The sequence below is a fragment of the Talpa occidentalis genome, unplaced genomic scaffold (assembly GCF_014898055.3).
Source record: "Talpa occidentalis isolate TD23 unplaced genomic scaffold, MPIMG_talOcc4v2.1 talOcc4.14, whole genome shotgun sequence".
NCBI classification, from domain to species: domain Eukaryota; kingdom Metazoa; phylum Chordata; class Mammalia; order Eulipotyphla; family Talpidae; genus Talpa; species Talpa occidentalis.
The window spans coordinates 18,703,379-18,718,882 of NW_023601433.1; the positions used below are offsets into that span (position 1 = coordinate 18,703,379).

General features: G+C 50.3%; 1 pseudogene; it reads left to right on the forward strand.

Annotated features, from left to right (window-relative positions):
* Positions 1-10,982: 10,982 nt before the first annotated feature.
* On the forward strand, positions 10,983-14,515 carry LOC129145813 (patched domain-containing protein 3-like; annotated as a pseudogene).
* The last annotated feature ends 989 nt before the right edge of the window (positions 14,516-15,504 follow it).

A 15,504-nucleotide genomic window follows, 5' to 3' on the forward strand; every position in this document is an offset into this window, starting at 1 on the left:
GACGGCTTCGGCGAAAACTTAAGGGCTAAGGGAAGGGGATGAGGTAATGAGGAGACACTGACACTCGATGAGGTGCAAGTATCTTCTACCGAGGGACTCAGCAGGTCTTTATTTATTCATTTTTAGCAAGCAGAGAAATTACATCATCATGTGCAAAGCAGAAGCAATTAGCGTATTCTATCCCCATGGACTACTGGCTCCTACGGGTCTCAGCTAGACGGTAGCCTTCAAGGTTAATAGATAAAAACCCAAACCTTACACTAAAACTTATTATTTCAGCTAGACAATTACCTAAGACAGTTGACAGCCGCCAGTACACCCCTATCAGCTAAAGCCTAAGCATCAAAAGACTCTTCTATTCACATGGCCTTCAGCCGGAGTCCAGCTGCTACTCAGCTATCAGAACTTTTTCTACCTAGAAACTCCTTAACACAATTAACTTCACTTAAAAACTTTCCTAAGAAACTTCTAAAAAGCAAAAGGAGGACTTACTATAATTGTTGTGGTGGAATGCTTGTCAGGCATGTACAATAAATTGTCTTCCACTGTCAAGTGGGCCAAATTGTTTAATAACTAATTTCTAAACAGATAATTTTCCATGCCATTTCCTTGCAGTATACTGATACATAAAATTTATTGCCTAATGTACATTCTGAGAAATTTTTCTCTTTTTATGACCAAGTACAAAAAAACGAAGGGATGTTAAATCTTCAGCCTCAAGGTGTGAGGGTCTTTCGCTTCAGCCCCACCTGTGAGGCCCTTTAGCTTCGTTACCACAGTGTGGGGCCCTTTATCTTAGCTGCTTGCCAGTGTCTTATCTGGCTTTGGCATCAAGGCCCCCTGCAGCAATATCCATCCTCAGTGTCTTGCCAGACAGCACGCTTTCATTTTCTGTCTCATCCTAGAACTCCAATCCTGATTATGTTAGCAGAAATTCCACAGTCAACAAGAGAGATGGTGGCGGAAAAATATATGTTTACACATTTGTGGAAGTTCAGCATTGGTCTTACTTCTGGGCAGGTTTGCCAACCATCCAACATCAGAAGCATGCTAACTTATTTGGGTGCTAACACTTAAATTAAGAAATGAGGAAGGATGAAAAAACCTCTGGGAATAACCAGAACCATTTCAAGGAACCTTGAGAATGATAACAATGTCTACAGCAGTTTTTTTTAAAAAAGGAATTTTGTCTTTAGCTGAAAACATTTCACTCTAAATGAACTGATGTGATCCGTCAATGAAAGAACAACACAAATACAATGCAGACACCTGATACAATGTCCATCAGGGCCCTTTATTGTTTTTTACAATTGGTGACTTTCAAGGTAGCAAGGATGACAACCAATGTGTTAATCTAAAGCTCAACCCATTTGAGCAATTTTGAAATGGAATTGCACACAGACCACACAAAATCGGTATCATAACCAACATTTCCACCAAAGATTGTAAGAACACTTTCTTCCCCACTTATCTTAGAATTATTAGATAGTCACTATCTTTGGAGAAAACACAGGCTATTTACCTCTATTTCACTTTGAATTTCCACACTGCCATGATGCAGCGGGACTGTCGGGTGGGTGCACCATGAGTGAGTCCCATCCTCCCGTTAGGAGCCCCCCAAGAATTGGAGAGGAGTCCCAACCCTGGGCGTGTGGGCAGGGATTTGGGGGAGGGGATGAACCTGGTCCAGCAGGATCCAGTGGTGCAGCACCCTCTGTGCTTTCATCTGGGGAGAAAGTGAGACCCCAGAGGGAAGGCAAAGTGAGGAGTATCTCCCTGTGGGCGGCCTATGGCAGAGTTGGGGAGTAGCATTCACGAGGACTCGGGGGAGAGAGGGCTGGATGTGGAAAACTGTCAGGCTTTGGCGGGTTGCTTTATGGGCATGGAGGAGCACAGAGGTCCGGCTTCATTCATTCCTGAGCAGCCGAGTGGGTCAGAACCTGCACTGATTGGGGATCCCCAGGAGACCCATGGACACCCTGGAAACTGCCCAACACTGTGAAGTCAATGAAGACGACACACGTAGGTGGCAAGATCTTCTGTGCTCATGGCTGCCAGGATGGGGTGAAGGTGTCCAGTCCACCCAGGAGGAGGAAAGGCCAAGCCACCTGGGGTGAGCACCACCTGCCCACGTGGCCACAGAGCTGTGGGGTAAGGACGTGCAGTGTGGGGAGCAGGCACGCCAGGTAGGGAAGAGTAGGTGTGATGGAGAAAGGGCTGGAAAGAGATGAAGGTGACAGAGAGGGGTGTGTTTGAGCAAAGTGTTCTGGGAAGGCCCCTATGAGGAGGGAGTTCTTGGAGAAGGAGGTGAGGGAAAAGGCCTTTCAAGCAGACAGAACCTCAGGGGCCAAAGTACTGAGGCTGACAGGCTTTGTCTTCAGCATACACTGTCAATACAGCCAACGGAAAACTGACAGACATAAAAGGTAGAAAGAAAAGGAGGCCTGGACGTGAAGACCTCCTGACTGAAAGAGGCCACCCACAAAAGGCCACCCATGCAGGAGTCGTCCTTGTTCTTCATCCCTGTGAAAGTGAGGAAAGGACTCAGGAGCAGTGACAAAAAAGGATCAGAATGGAATTAAGACCTGTTCATGTGGCAAGGGCAGGTGACGGGAGCTGAAATGGGCCCGTGGGTTGGATGAGCATGTGGACATCATGACGACCACTCACTGGGTCCTAGGTGGTAGCCCCCTGGGATAGTTTGGTGAAAAATGCACAATAGAATGGTCTGAAGAAAGCACAATGCAATGTGGGTGAGTTCAAATCTGCGCTGGAGGAAGGCTGCTGGGATTCCCTGTGTAGAGATAGAGTGCTCTGCTATGAAAGATTTCTGTGCGTGTGAAGGAAAGGACAGTCACTTCCTTGTCAGGAGGCCTCTCCAGAAGAACAGAGAAGACACTGACAAGGGTGGTGGAGGGCCAAGGTGAGGGGCCCAGGCTGCACATGAGAAAAAAGGCACTGCCCACGGCTTAGGGATCTGCACAGGCACCCCTCCTCTGATGCGTAATTCGTTTGCTCTGAGTTCAGTTCCTACTCCAGGTGGTTCCTGGAAGAGGCTCAGAAGGATGCCATTTCTGTCAGAGACTGAGCCATCCCAGGAGGGTGAGGGGAGCTGAATCCAGAGGCCAGGGGAGGGGGAGTTGCCAGGGAGACAGGCCTGAAGGGTCTGCAGTGAAGGCCATTGAGGGATCACTCCCGTCTAGGCTGAACTCCATCAGATGCCTGTGAGAGAGCAGGTGGCCACGGCTCTCTCTGGAGCATGCTGATCTGATCAAAGCGCGTATCAGAGTTAATCCCTGATTGTCTTCACTGGGCAACAGGAGGGTGGCAGGAAGAAAGGCAGCCGGCATTTCCCAGGAAGTCACCGCCAGGGCCGAGGTCGCATCCCTCCAGGGCCATGTTGCTGAGGGTTCCGGTCTCAGGAAGAGGCTGTGTGTGGAGATTCCACCAATAGACCTGCTGCCTCGGGTGTGGCAGACGACCCGGGCTGTGGTAGAAACAGCAGCAATCTTTCATTCCAAGTCTCTGTCACTGCACAAAAAAAAAAACCCAAAAACATAACTTGGAGAAGATGAGATCAGGAAGGTGGCAGGACACAAAATCAACAACGAAGCTCAGCTGTGTTTCTCTCCCCTGACAGCGACCAGACAGAAAGAGTCTTCAGGGAAACGACCCCACTAACGAGCGTCTGGAACTGCGCTGAGGCCAGAGGAGGGTGGACGATGGCGCCTGTCCCTGCCCTGCCCAGGAAGCCAATGCCCGACTCCGCTTCCGCCGCTCGCCCCGCCCCCAGGAGTGGGATGGGGGTGCTGCGCCTCAGGGGCGGGGCGGGCGGCCGCCGAGACAGGCAGGGCAGGGGCCTGGGCTGGCCAGGGCTAGGGCGGCCCGGGGCGGGGGCTGGGGCTGGCGCCGCCCCAGGAAGGCGGGGCTCGGCGGCTGGAGCGCAGCCGGAGCTCGGAGCCGCACTGTCTGGGCCACGGAGGAGCCCGAAGCCCGCACCCCGGGAGAGGCGAGGGGTGGGGGGGACGCGCTCAGGGTCAGCGTCAGCCGAGCCAGGGACAGGGTCTCCCGCTCAGGGACGGAGCCGGTTCCCTGCGTCCCTTCGGGCCGACGTGCGCCGAGAAAAGCCTCCCGGTTGCCCGCCCAGGAGAGGCGCCCGCCTGGGAGAGGAGCTGCTCGCGCCGCTCTGGGCTCACCAGCCCGGGCCTCTGCCGCGGGCCCCGGGGTCACAGCGCGGGCGGTTCTGCAGGGACCCAGGGGCGGAGCTGGCCCCAGTGCCGCGGGGGGCGGGGGGATGCCCCCCATGGGCTCACGTGGCATGGCCAGGCCCACAACCCCACCCCCATCATCACCCCTCACACGCTCACACACACTCACGCACACCCCGCCTCGCACACTGAGGGGCGCCCCAGAGCCCAAGTTTGCTCCAAAAAGGGCCCGGGCAGTCTCTGGCTCCTGGAGACACAGTGAGCCGCTGTGCGTGGGGGGCGCCTGGTCTCTGCTCGGCCCCACAGGCCGCTCGGAGGGGGCTGACTCCAGCACGTTCTGTTCGGAGGAAGCGGCGTCCAGCTCTGTGAACAGACAGCGCCGTGGGGCCCCTGTCCCACGCAGATGTCTCAGATCTCTTCCCTCCGTCTGTCTGCCCAGAACGCCCAGTCTCACGCACAACAGAGCGGGCGCCTCAGTCCCAGCCCCGCCCCTGTCTCAGGAGTCCCCTTCCAGAGGGCCGCCCTGAGCCCACCGCTGTTTGCTGTGGCTTTTGTAGGGTGGCCCGTGTCCTGAGGAGGAACCATTTTCTTGATAAATGCATGATAGAGGGGCCTCCCGGGTGGCGCAGGGGTAAAGAGAGCGCCATCAAGCTATCGCCAGCCACTGCAGCACGGGGCCAGTTTGGTTGTGCTGCCTGCCTGGGAGTGACCCACATGGTGCAGCGGACCTCTCCTGGCTCACCAGATGCTCCCCTCAATTTCAGTAGATCCACCTTTTCTGCTCCCCACTCTGTCTCTGGTGAATCCTCTCACGCCCCAGCTCCTCTGGCCTATACCTCAGCTCTTGTATGCAAAAATAAACAGATCTTAAAAGATAAATAAATGAACAGATGCTAGAGATAGAACTCTGTGTCTACCTCTAAATCTACCTCCCTCCAAGAGGGCAGGTTTACTCCAAAGAGGGAGTTGAGAGTACAGGACATCGGCCCAGACACCAGCACGCCGAGAGAAATGTCCCTGGAAGGCGCGGGATTGAGGAGAGCAAGGGCTGCCCAGTCACAAGTGGGTGGCCTGGGAGGGAGGAGCACCAACTCAGCGGCTTGGCACAAGGTGGGCTGAGAGAAGCATGGGCTCAGTTGGGCAGGAAGGTGACTCAGAAAAAACTTTTTTTCTTGCTGACTCTAAATCTGTTCTTGGCTTTGGGGGTGGGGGGTGGTCACACGAGTTTCCTGGGAACAAGGGAAGGACAAACTCTGTTTGGCCATCCATTTGTCCACCCCAGGATGTGACCATGGAGATAGCAGTGCCCACGGGTCTATGCTTTACTTTTTTGTCCCAGGACAGTATGTGTGGGTTTTTGTCACCTCTTGGATTGCTTTGTTTTGGCTTCCCTGACGTGTTCACTTGCACTGAGATACATTTGAGGATGATCCTGGGGCAGGTGTGCTGGGCTGTCCTCACCACCGGTGAGGTGTCAGGAACCCACACTTGTTCTGACGGACCCCATGCTGACCCTCCTCGTCCCCACTGTGTCATCTCGGTGTCTGCTGCCTCTGTCCAAGGGATGACAGTTGCCTCCCTCAGAGGCCCCTCCCCCTGACGAAACCAGAGCCCAACTGTTGCTTCACAAAGGCTGGACAAGGTGCCTTGCTGCCCCCGTGTGGAAAGAGTCTCCCCTCACTGGCCAAGACAGCACACAAATGGGGTGTCGACGCCGCACCGGAGCCCTTTTCTGCTCTCCCAACTGCTTCGCTGGGATGTGACTTGACCTAAAAACAAAACCAAACAAACTGGAGACCTCGGCCTCGAGGAACTGCATTTTTGGCAGGACATTTGAATGGATGGAAATCTTCTGTTCCATGGGAAGAATACTGATGCTTGTGAAAATGACAAGCCCAGCCGCTGTTCAGAAGACTCAGTGGATATGGATTGGGATCGAATCCACATTCAAGGAATTGGACTGAAATCTCTGGGACACCGCATTACCTCTAGTGCTTTCTTGTCATCTACACAGCAGCTGCTCTAAATGAGATGTCATCTGAGCCCTGGGTGTCCCCGTCCATGCGCAGACCACCGAGGACATGGAAGGCAGCCAGGACTGTGGCCATCCTGCCAACAGATAGGTTGCAGAGTGGGGTCCCACAGGACTGCCGGCACGGACGGATTGTAGGGGCTGTGGGCAGTATGCACAATGCCCACTTTCTCTAATTCTGATATTGTGCCCATAATTTCCTTGTGGCCTCCAGCCAGCCGAGATTGCTTGGTATTAGTCACTCACCTAGGGACTGGCAGTTGTATGGGCGGATGCTTAGCGTGTCCTCACACCACTGCCTTTATCACACACACTCTAAGGAGAAACTCTCCACTGTGATCTCTAACCATAAGCCATGTAGTACATCCACTCCCAGGATGTACTCTGGGATGGGCAATACATATACTTTATACTCCTTCAGGGGTAATCGCCCAAACCCCAGGGATAGTCTCACTGCTGTCACCTTGACACTCTGGCCTCCATAGCCATCAAATGTTTGTAAGCAGACCCATGAAATTTTTCTGGATTTCCATAGAGCAGAGTACATTCTGCTCCTGTGTCTACCAGAGCTAAAACCATATGCACATTAGTCGGGGACCAGAGGATGGCAAGCTCCACATGTGGCCTCATGTCCCTGCCTAGCCCCTGTGGACAGGTTCCTTGGCCCTCAACCTATTCGAAAGTGATCAGGCCATCGCCCGAGGACGGGGTCGGCAGCAGGTGGTCTTCTAGGTGGAGGGCTCATGCCTGAGGCCTGCAGTCCTTCTCAACAGTGTGAGCCTCTGGTCTTCTTGAAGCTGTTTCCGTAATTCTAACAAGTATGCACTGGGCTTCACATGTATTTTAGTGTGATCTACACCTGCTCTCACTAAATCTGTCCACATTTGATTACGGGTAACTTTAACAGGTTGTGTGATGCCAAGAAGCTTCCTTGCCCTCCTCGGCATTCCTCTTGATTGTTCAACAATTATGCATATTCCTTTCTGAGTTTGAGAGTGCTGGCTCTTGACTTCACCCAAGCTAGCTATCGTCGTTGTGACATTGTGTATTTGACGTTCCACATAGGGTGCAAGAACTGCCATGAGGGAATCCAAATGAGGACAACAGGGCACTTGTTAATACCAAATCTCTCATCCCTGCTGTGAAATGCTCACCATTGGGACCACGAGTATTCATAATGAACAGGGCCTGCCACATCCCCAATTCCCGAAGTACATGTACCAGCACGACATACGTCTGCCATCTGCTCACTGTTTCTGGCACATCTCTTGCATCAGCCCATACTGTTCGTATGTCAGCCATTATCCTTTCCAGCAGGATATGATTGCCCTGGCCATACCACTGGCTGTTCTGCAGCCTCTGTCTCAAGGATGGGTGTAATTCCCTGAGGCCAGTCTCTCCATCTCTTGTGCCATACAAATAATCCATTCCACCCCCAAGTCCCTCAAATGTAGCAGCCAGGATGCCAACGGTTGCCCTGCTTTCTGGCAGAATTGTTGCCCAAGTCCACCAGTTCCACCTGGGTGTATGGTCGGTGTGCAGTAAATTCTGTCATTTGTGCTGTTTCAGCAGCCTTAACCCCGGGGCCATGGGCCGCTTTGGCTTCATTTTCTGAGACACCATCCGGCGAGCCAGAACATGGAGCCAGCCTTCTCCTACTTTCCAGAGGAGTCTGGCAACTCTGAGGTGGCAGCTTGGTTTGCCACTACTGGATGACACTCGGATAAAGGGCCAGACTCCCTCTCCTCCTCCCGAGAAGGAGTCTGGCGTCTTCATAACGGTGGGTTGGTTTCTCTGAACTTCTTACCCAAGAATCACCAAACACTGTTGCAGATCTTGCCTCTAATCCTGCAGTTGCTGGATTCTGGATCACTCTTTGCACCTAGACTCTCACAGAGCTGTGAGAACCACCCGCATACAGCCCCTGCTGCCTCACAGGCACTATATTATCTAAAGTCTCTTCTATTTCATATATGGCTGCACCAACTGCAATAGGGTTTCATCAACTTCTGGCCATTCCTGGGGAGGTGCCCGCTGGGATAGGAGGCTGGCCTTGTGTACCATGTACTTGTGGCCCGACACCCCTTCATCCCTGCCCAGGTTTCCAAGGATTAATTTACCCGTTTAAATTCAAGCATCCTGCTTTCTACCCAAATGAAAGGCAAACCCCAACATGGGTAGATTCATCAGTGTTTGAAGCAGTTGGGTTGTTTTCCTAGCTGTTGTCATCACCTTCCTACATTCTGCCATAATCCACAGCACTCTACCCACTCCTGATACTCCAAAAATAGTCGCACAACCCCAAAGCTTGCCCAAGAAATACACAGCACAAACCACACAGTGGCCAGCCAAAGGCGCACCCAGGGCCCACTGCCATCCCCAGAACCAAAAAAATGAAACCCATGGCCCCCCAGTGGTACAGCCAGAATCAGCCTTCTCTCCTGGAGCCTGGCTGGCACCGCCCACTGGCCGGTGTTTGGGCGCCTGCCCGCAGTACCCACGGGCGTCCCCGATACCCGGGTTGGACCCAGCAGGGCCATGGGGGCTGGCGTCCGCTGGCTGGGGGCAGGCCGTGCCCTGGGCCAGGAGACCCCAGGCCGGCGAGGAGGGGGCCGCTTGTAGCTGCGGCGGCCAGTGTCCATTTGGGCCCTGTGGAGCCGCTGGCCGGGTTGGGGACAAGGGCCTGCCGCGCCTGGGCTGTCAGAGGCCGAGTACCGAGGTGGGCCACGCCAGTCTGTGGAGGCAGGGTGGGTGCCGAGCTGCCCGCCAGATTTAAGGCCTGGGTGCTGGGCTGTGCAGGCCGCCCGCCCCATCAGCCCTGTGTGTGTGTGCATGTGAGTATGTGTGTGTGCCCTCGGGCAAGGGCGTGGGTGCGTGCGTCTTGGGGGAGGCAGGGCCCCCCGCAGAGGACCAGGTGCACTCAGGTGGGGTCCTGGTCGACTGGGCTGGTAGGCAGGGGGCCCAGGCAGGAGGGGCCCCGGCCATTGGGAGTGGGTGGAGCCCGTCCAAGGCTGGTGGCAGATGCCCAGGGGTCGGGACGAAGGCTGCCAGCAAAGCGCAGAAGGCCCAGGGGCCGAGGGCCATCGTGCCGGCGATGCCCCAGCTGGCCTGCAGAGAGAGATCAAAGGCGGAGACAGAGTTCTGAGCACACACAGAGGCGAGCCCATGACCCCGACGACAACCACGGGCTGGAGGCAGTGAATGCAGCCACGATGGAGGTGGCCTTGCTCCCAGGGAAGCCAAAGGTCTACAGGCCCGAAGGCAACAGGCCAGCACCCCCTCCCCCTTTCAACCATGACTTTATGGAAAACCAACATTCAAAATCTATTTCTCCTTTAAAAGACTGTAAAAGATATTCCCATAAACGCTTGGATAGAGTAGTCTTACAATCTGGAGACAGTATGAAAAAGCTTTTTCTATTTACATTAAAAAAAATTACTATTAATGCAAAGTGATGGCAACCATGGGAAAATGCCAGGCAGTTTTCCTTATAGTAGGAACTGTACATCACCCGCCTTTCCAAAGCCCAGTTAAAAGCATGCTCTAAGAGGCTTTTCTTTGACTGAGTCATTCTCCTCCTAGAGAGAGGTCTGTCCATTTGGCCTTGGTACCGTTTCTATTCCAAGGAATTTGTCTGTTTCATCCAGTGTGCACAATTTGTTGGTATGTCATTTTCAGAGTAATTTCTTAAAATTGTTTTAAATTTCAGAATGATCCATGGTAATCTTTCATTTTTGATTTTAGTCATTTGCATTGCACTGATTTTCTCTATTTATAAAGTCTCTAATTTATGCATGTCATTGTAATATTCATTATTTTCTTCTGCTCTGGAATTTTAAAAACATATTTGAGACTACAATCACCACACATTTAAGGATTGCCCCATAAATCAAACTATTTGTCACTATGTGGTCACCTCTTTATCTGCGATATTTTTTATTCTTCTAAATATCCACTTTTCTTGATTGTAATCTAACTACTTCAACTTTCATGACTAGCATTTTATTAGTATTTCGATTTCTCTTCACTTCTAAAATGAAAAGTGGGGCCTCCCCAGTGGCGCTGCGGGTTGAGCACTGCACTGTGGAGCTGTCCCCGGCCCCGGCCACCGCAGAGGGTCCCACATGGCGCGGCAGACCTCTCCTGTCTCGCCCGCTGCTCCCCTCAGCAGTGTATCTCAGTCAGTCTGCCTGTTCCACTCCCCACTCTGTCTCTGGTGGATCCTCTCACCCTCCAGCACATCTGGCCTGTACCCCAGTTCTTGAATAACAATAAACAAATCTAAAAAAATAAATAAAATGAAAATCCCCGGCAGGTCTTCACTCTGGGCTTCTCTGGTGTCCTTCTCCTTTTCTTTCCCGGCCTCTGCTTCTCTCCGCGGATATATCAACACCCCTGCCAGGCCACAGGAGGGAACCCCAGGACTGATAACAGTGTAGCAAATGCAGGCCCCTCAGGTGGGGGATCCTAAGGGCAGGAGCAGACCCGCCTGGAAACCACTTCCCCCAACTAGGCCAGCTGGAAAGACCCGCTCTCCAGCAAAGTACACCCCTGGAAGCCCCCCCCACCCCCCTGCCGCATCCCAGCATGCACAGCGGAGGTCAAAGGTCGAGGGACTGTGACCATTGGCACAGCCTCCCTGTGGATTCCTCCTGGAAGCTGCGGGGGGAGGGGACTGGGCGCAACATCCAGTCACTGCTTTCTCGTTCCTCTTGTTGAACAACTGGTCGGTCCTTCCGGAAATGGGTGTCCATTCCTCCAAAGTTGCACCCCAAGGGGGGTTCGAGCAAGGGGAGGCTTCAGGGGCTCAGAGGCCAGAGCAGGAGGACTGGCCCGAGCCAGACTCTGAGAGCAGAGCAGATCCTGAGGCGGCAACTGGGCCCCAGCAGCTCCCCACCTCCGCGGGGCAGCCAGAGCAGGTCCTGGAGTCCAGTGAGGGGCAGGAGCCCGACAAGAGCCAGGCTTCGGGGCCTTCCTCAGACCCACCCCGCCAGCCGTCTGAGAGAGGGGATTCACCAGTCCCAGAAGCCCAGGGGCAGCAGCCACCCCCTGGGAGGTCCCGCTGCCACACCAATTGCCTGGAGCAGCCCCTGGCCCGGGGCTTCCAGAGGATGGGGCTGGCTGCTAGCTCCCTGGTGCTGACGGCTGTCCTGGGCACCAGGTGGATTTCCCTACACAGGGAGATGGAATAGAACCTGGAAGAGCAGGACACCCGTTCGGGCTTCCCGGGCAAAGGCAAGCGGTGCTTCGTGCAGGCACATCTCTCCACCAAAAAGTCACACCTCTTCTCCCCATTTCGGTCCAGCACCGAGGACAACTTCGCCTCCATACTGGTGGTCTCCAGCACTGCCAATCTGCTGGATCAAGTCATCTTCTCAGAAATTAGTCAACTGGTCGAGGCGGTGTAGACACTGACTGTGCCCTGGGGAAATGGAACCCAGGTCCTCTACCCTCAGGTGTGTGCCAGGTACCAGAGCATCCGCATGCCCTCCAACCCACTCCTGTTCATCTGGCAGAATAACAACATGTATGAAAAGCATCCCCTTCCCTATTTACAATACCTCCACTGCGCCCCTCTACTTGGCCAGCCTCTTGGGAGGAACCGTCCTAGGTCCTGGCGCGGGGACAAGTCGCTTACTCCTGCAAGCCAAGGCCATGGGGCTGCAGTACTACCTGAAGACCGTGGACTCCGAGGACAGTGCGGGCAGCCAGAAGTGGATGCTCGAGTTCCTGGACCAAATTCATGCCATTGAAAAGCGCCTGGCCTTGAAGAATATCCAGGGGGCTGGGATTAGAGGGAGGAGAAGGTGGGAGGGATAAGACCTGTCCAGGGATGTGTCCGCGCCTGGCTACTTGGTGGAGGCCTTGACTTGCAACCGGCTCTGCTCCACTCTCTTTGATGCTCAAGCCAGCTTTCTTCAAGGGACACCAAGGGAAGCCGCCAGCCTAGATACTGGGTCTCATTCTAGTGGGAAACACTCATTCTACACCCCAGGGTGGGCATGTTCAGGGCAGACATTGATCTTCAGGGTTCCTTTTGGTTTTCTAGTCAGAATGCTCTCACTTCACGTCTGTGCTGTTTCTGGAGCTCCCGAGAAATTGCTTGGTGGCACTGGAAGAAAAAACAAACCTTTAAGCTGATGTTCCTTAGTGTTTTTGAAAAAGACAACTAGCTCAGATTTCTCAAGTATTTTGTAGCATCCTGCCATGCACCTCAGATGATGAGCAAACCTGCTAATACTTTTGTCCAGGCCTGGTGAGAGACACCTGCTGGGAAAAGGCTTTGAATAGCAGACCTTGCTGAAATTATACTTTGTATTTAAATAGCAAGAGAGCAACCTACTTGTCATTTAGAAAAAGCCAAAATTTTGTCAGTTATTAATGATTACACAGTATTAGAGAAAATTGAGAATTTGTATACTCAGAAATGTTAAACATTGGCTTTTTTCAAAAAAAAAAAAAGATATATTTATTTATACAAGCACTGGGCACAGTCAGATGCCGGGAGGGTCAGAGAATTCACTAGAGCCAGTGTGGGGAACAGAACAGACAGACTGACGAAATACACTGCTTAGGGGAGCAGTGGGTGTGGCAGGAGAGGTTTGTTTCATCAGGTGAGACCCTCACTGGTGGCCTGGGATCTAACCAGCGCTGCAGAGGCTGCCGACAGCTTCACAGCCCACCATTCAACCGCTGCACCACCACGGGAGGCCCAAACATTGGATTTTTGAAAGAAATCTTAGAAAGCATGGCATGGATTGGTGGGAACATTTTTTATTCCTTTATTCTAAAATCGTAATTCACATATTTTAAACTTTTACCAAACTGTAACTTGTTTCAATCAATAAGCTATAATATTTTGATACATCTTGTCACTCATTCACAAATATTGAAATTAAATGTTATTTACCTGCGTGTATTTTTACGACAGGTGGTCTACTTTACATCACTCTCTAGGAAACTTGAATTTGAGGCGACTGCTAGGACAGTGATCCCTTTTTTTTTTAACATGGCATACCTTCTGATCATATTATCTGCAATCGTGTCATGCTACAGGTAAAAAACTTTTATTAGTTTTTAAACTTAAAAATGTTTGTTGTAAGATATTTAACGTATCACGTGCCATTCTAACCATTTTAAGTGTATAGTTCAGTGGCATTGACCACATCCCCACGGCTGTGTACTCTCGTGACTGTTTCCAGTATCTTTCATAACCTGAAGGAGGAACTCTGTGACCAGTGAGCAGTGGCTCCTGCTGCCCTTCTCTCCTCCAGTCCTGAATAACCTTGACTCTATTCTTTCTATGAATTTGCCTTTCTTAGGTTTTCATGTCAATGGAATCATACATTTTTTTGTGACTGACTTATTTCACTTATCATAATGCTTCCAGGGTTTGTCCTTGTGCACATGTGACATCTTCATTCCATTCGATGGCTCTGTGCTCCATTGTATGTGTGCTCCACAATTTGGTTACCCACAGTCTTTTTACAATTTTTACATATGATATTAACATTTCATCATCACATGAGATTACTTCTTCCTGGGCCTTCATTCACACCACGGGTGTTTCTTCTTCACGCAGTAAGAAGAACATGTTATTCCAATTGCAAAGTTTTGCCAAAGGTGTGAGATTCCCCTAATGGTGTATAACCCAGCATTTATCTATTTTGATCAATATTCTGCCATCTTAGAAAACAATATTCAAAGTGTCATTTTTGCATCCGTAGCTATGTTCATTGTTTCTTTATTGTTAACTCCCCACCCATTGTGATCCTTGTGGGTCACTTTTTCTATTGGGTCTGTGATTGCAGGAATAAAGGTTTCATGGGATACTGGCATGTCAACCTTGATCCCGTATCCATGATGAATCTTGTGATTTGTATAGGTTTTCTTTTGATTTTTGTGCACATATTTCATATGCATTTGTTTCCAGTTCTAAACCTTCATCAAATCAAAAAGCAATTGAGGCATTGTTTTTGCTAGGTTACGCAGTGTTACAAAGTGCACTGTCAACAATAATAGGAGTGTCTGTTTTATCTGTAGCTAACACATACATCTTCAGGACATGTTTTAAAATTATGTTTTTTGTCATGGTATTGGGGGCTATTCATGGCCCAGTTTTTATTTCAGTATTCGTAACCATTTTTTTGAAGATTTGTTGGAATATCCACTAACAAATCAGTGCCCAATGATAGAATTCTTGACTGCCCCAACACAGTCTGGTAAAAACGCTATATTAAGGATAGTTGATAAACTGAAAACAAGGCATGTTTTCCTTGATTTGGAAATCTCATTCAAAGCTGTTCTTTAAAATATCCTGAGAAAAATTAATTAGTCCTACATTAAAATATTTTTACTCAATTAGGAAGTGTTGTCATCTTTAATGTAAACTATAAAAATTGCGTATAAGTTAAAACTTTCCATTTTTTTCTATTTTTTTCCTTCTTATCATTAGCCTTTCTGCCTGGAATTAAGAATTTTCTACATTATATATGCTATCAGTGGGATGTTATGTGTACTGTACTTCCTATATGCATTACTATGTAAAGGTTCAAATTTTTATTACTTAATTTCCATACTGGGAGTTTTCTATGCACTTTCTTAATCGTATATTTGGATGAACTGAAGTTGCTATCAATAATTTTTTTAATTTTGAAGAATTAACCACTTTTGAGTCGTTCTGGGTGGCATGGGCAGTTGAGCGCCACAATGTTAAGACGTCCACAGCCTCAGCAGCGCAGGTTCGATCCTAGCTGGCCGGGGAGAATCCCACATGGTGAAGCAGACCTCTCCTGTCTCGCCAGCTGCTCCCCTCAGCAGTGTGTTTTGGTCGTCTGCCTGTTCTGCTCCACTCTATCTCTGGTAAATCCTCTCATCCTTCCGTGCATCTGGTCTGTACCACTGTTCTTATAAATAAATATATCTGGAAAAAAAAAAGAATTAACCACTGAAGCCATCAGGTGCTGGACTTTTGTTTTTTGGTAGGGGTTTGATTACTGATTCAATCTCCTTGCTAGTAATTGATCTGTTTGGATTTTCTTTATCAGTTAAATTTGATACCTAATTGGACTTAAAGGATAATGGATATATATTTTATTTATAGATAAACAGATACAGATAATAAAAATAAGTATTACCTAATGCTGTAAAAAAAGGAAGTGATATTCCTGGTAATTGTAGGTTTAAAACTATTTTATTTTTTTACCAATAGAAAATAATAATTTGATCTCTCTTATTATATAGAATTGGAAAGGATAAATCTTT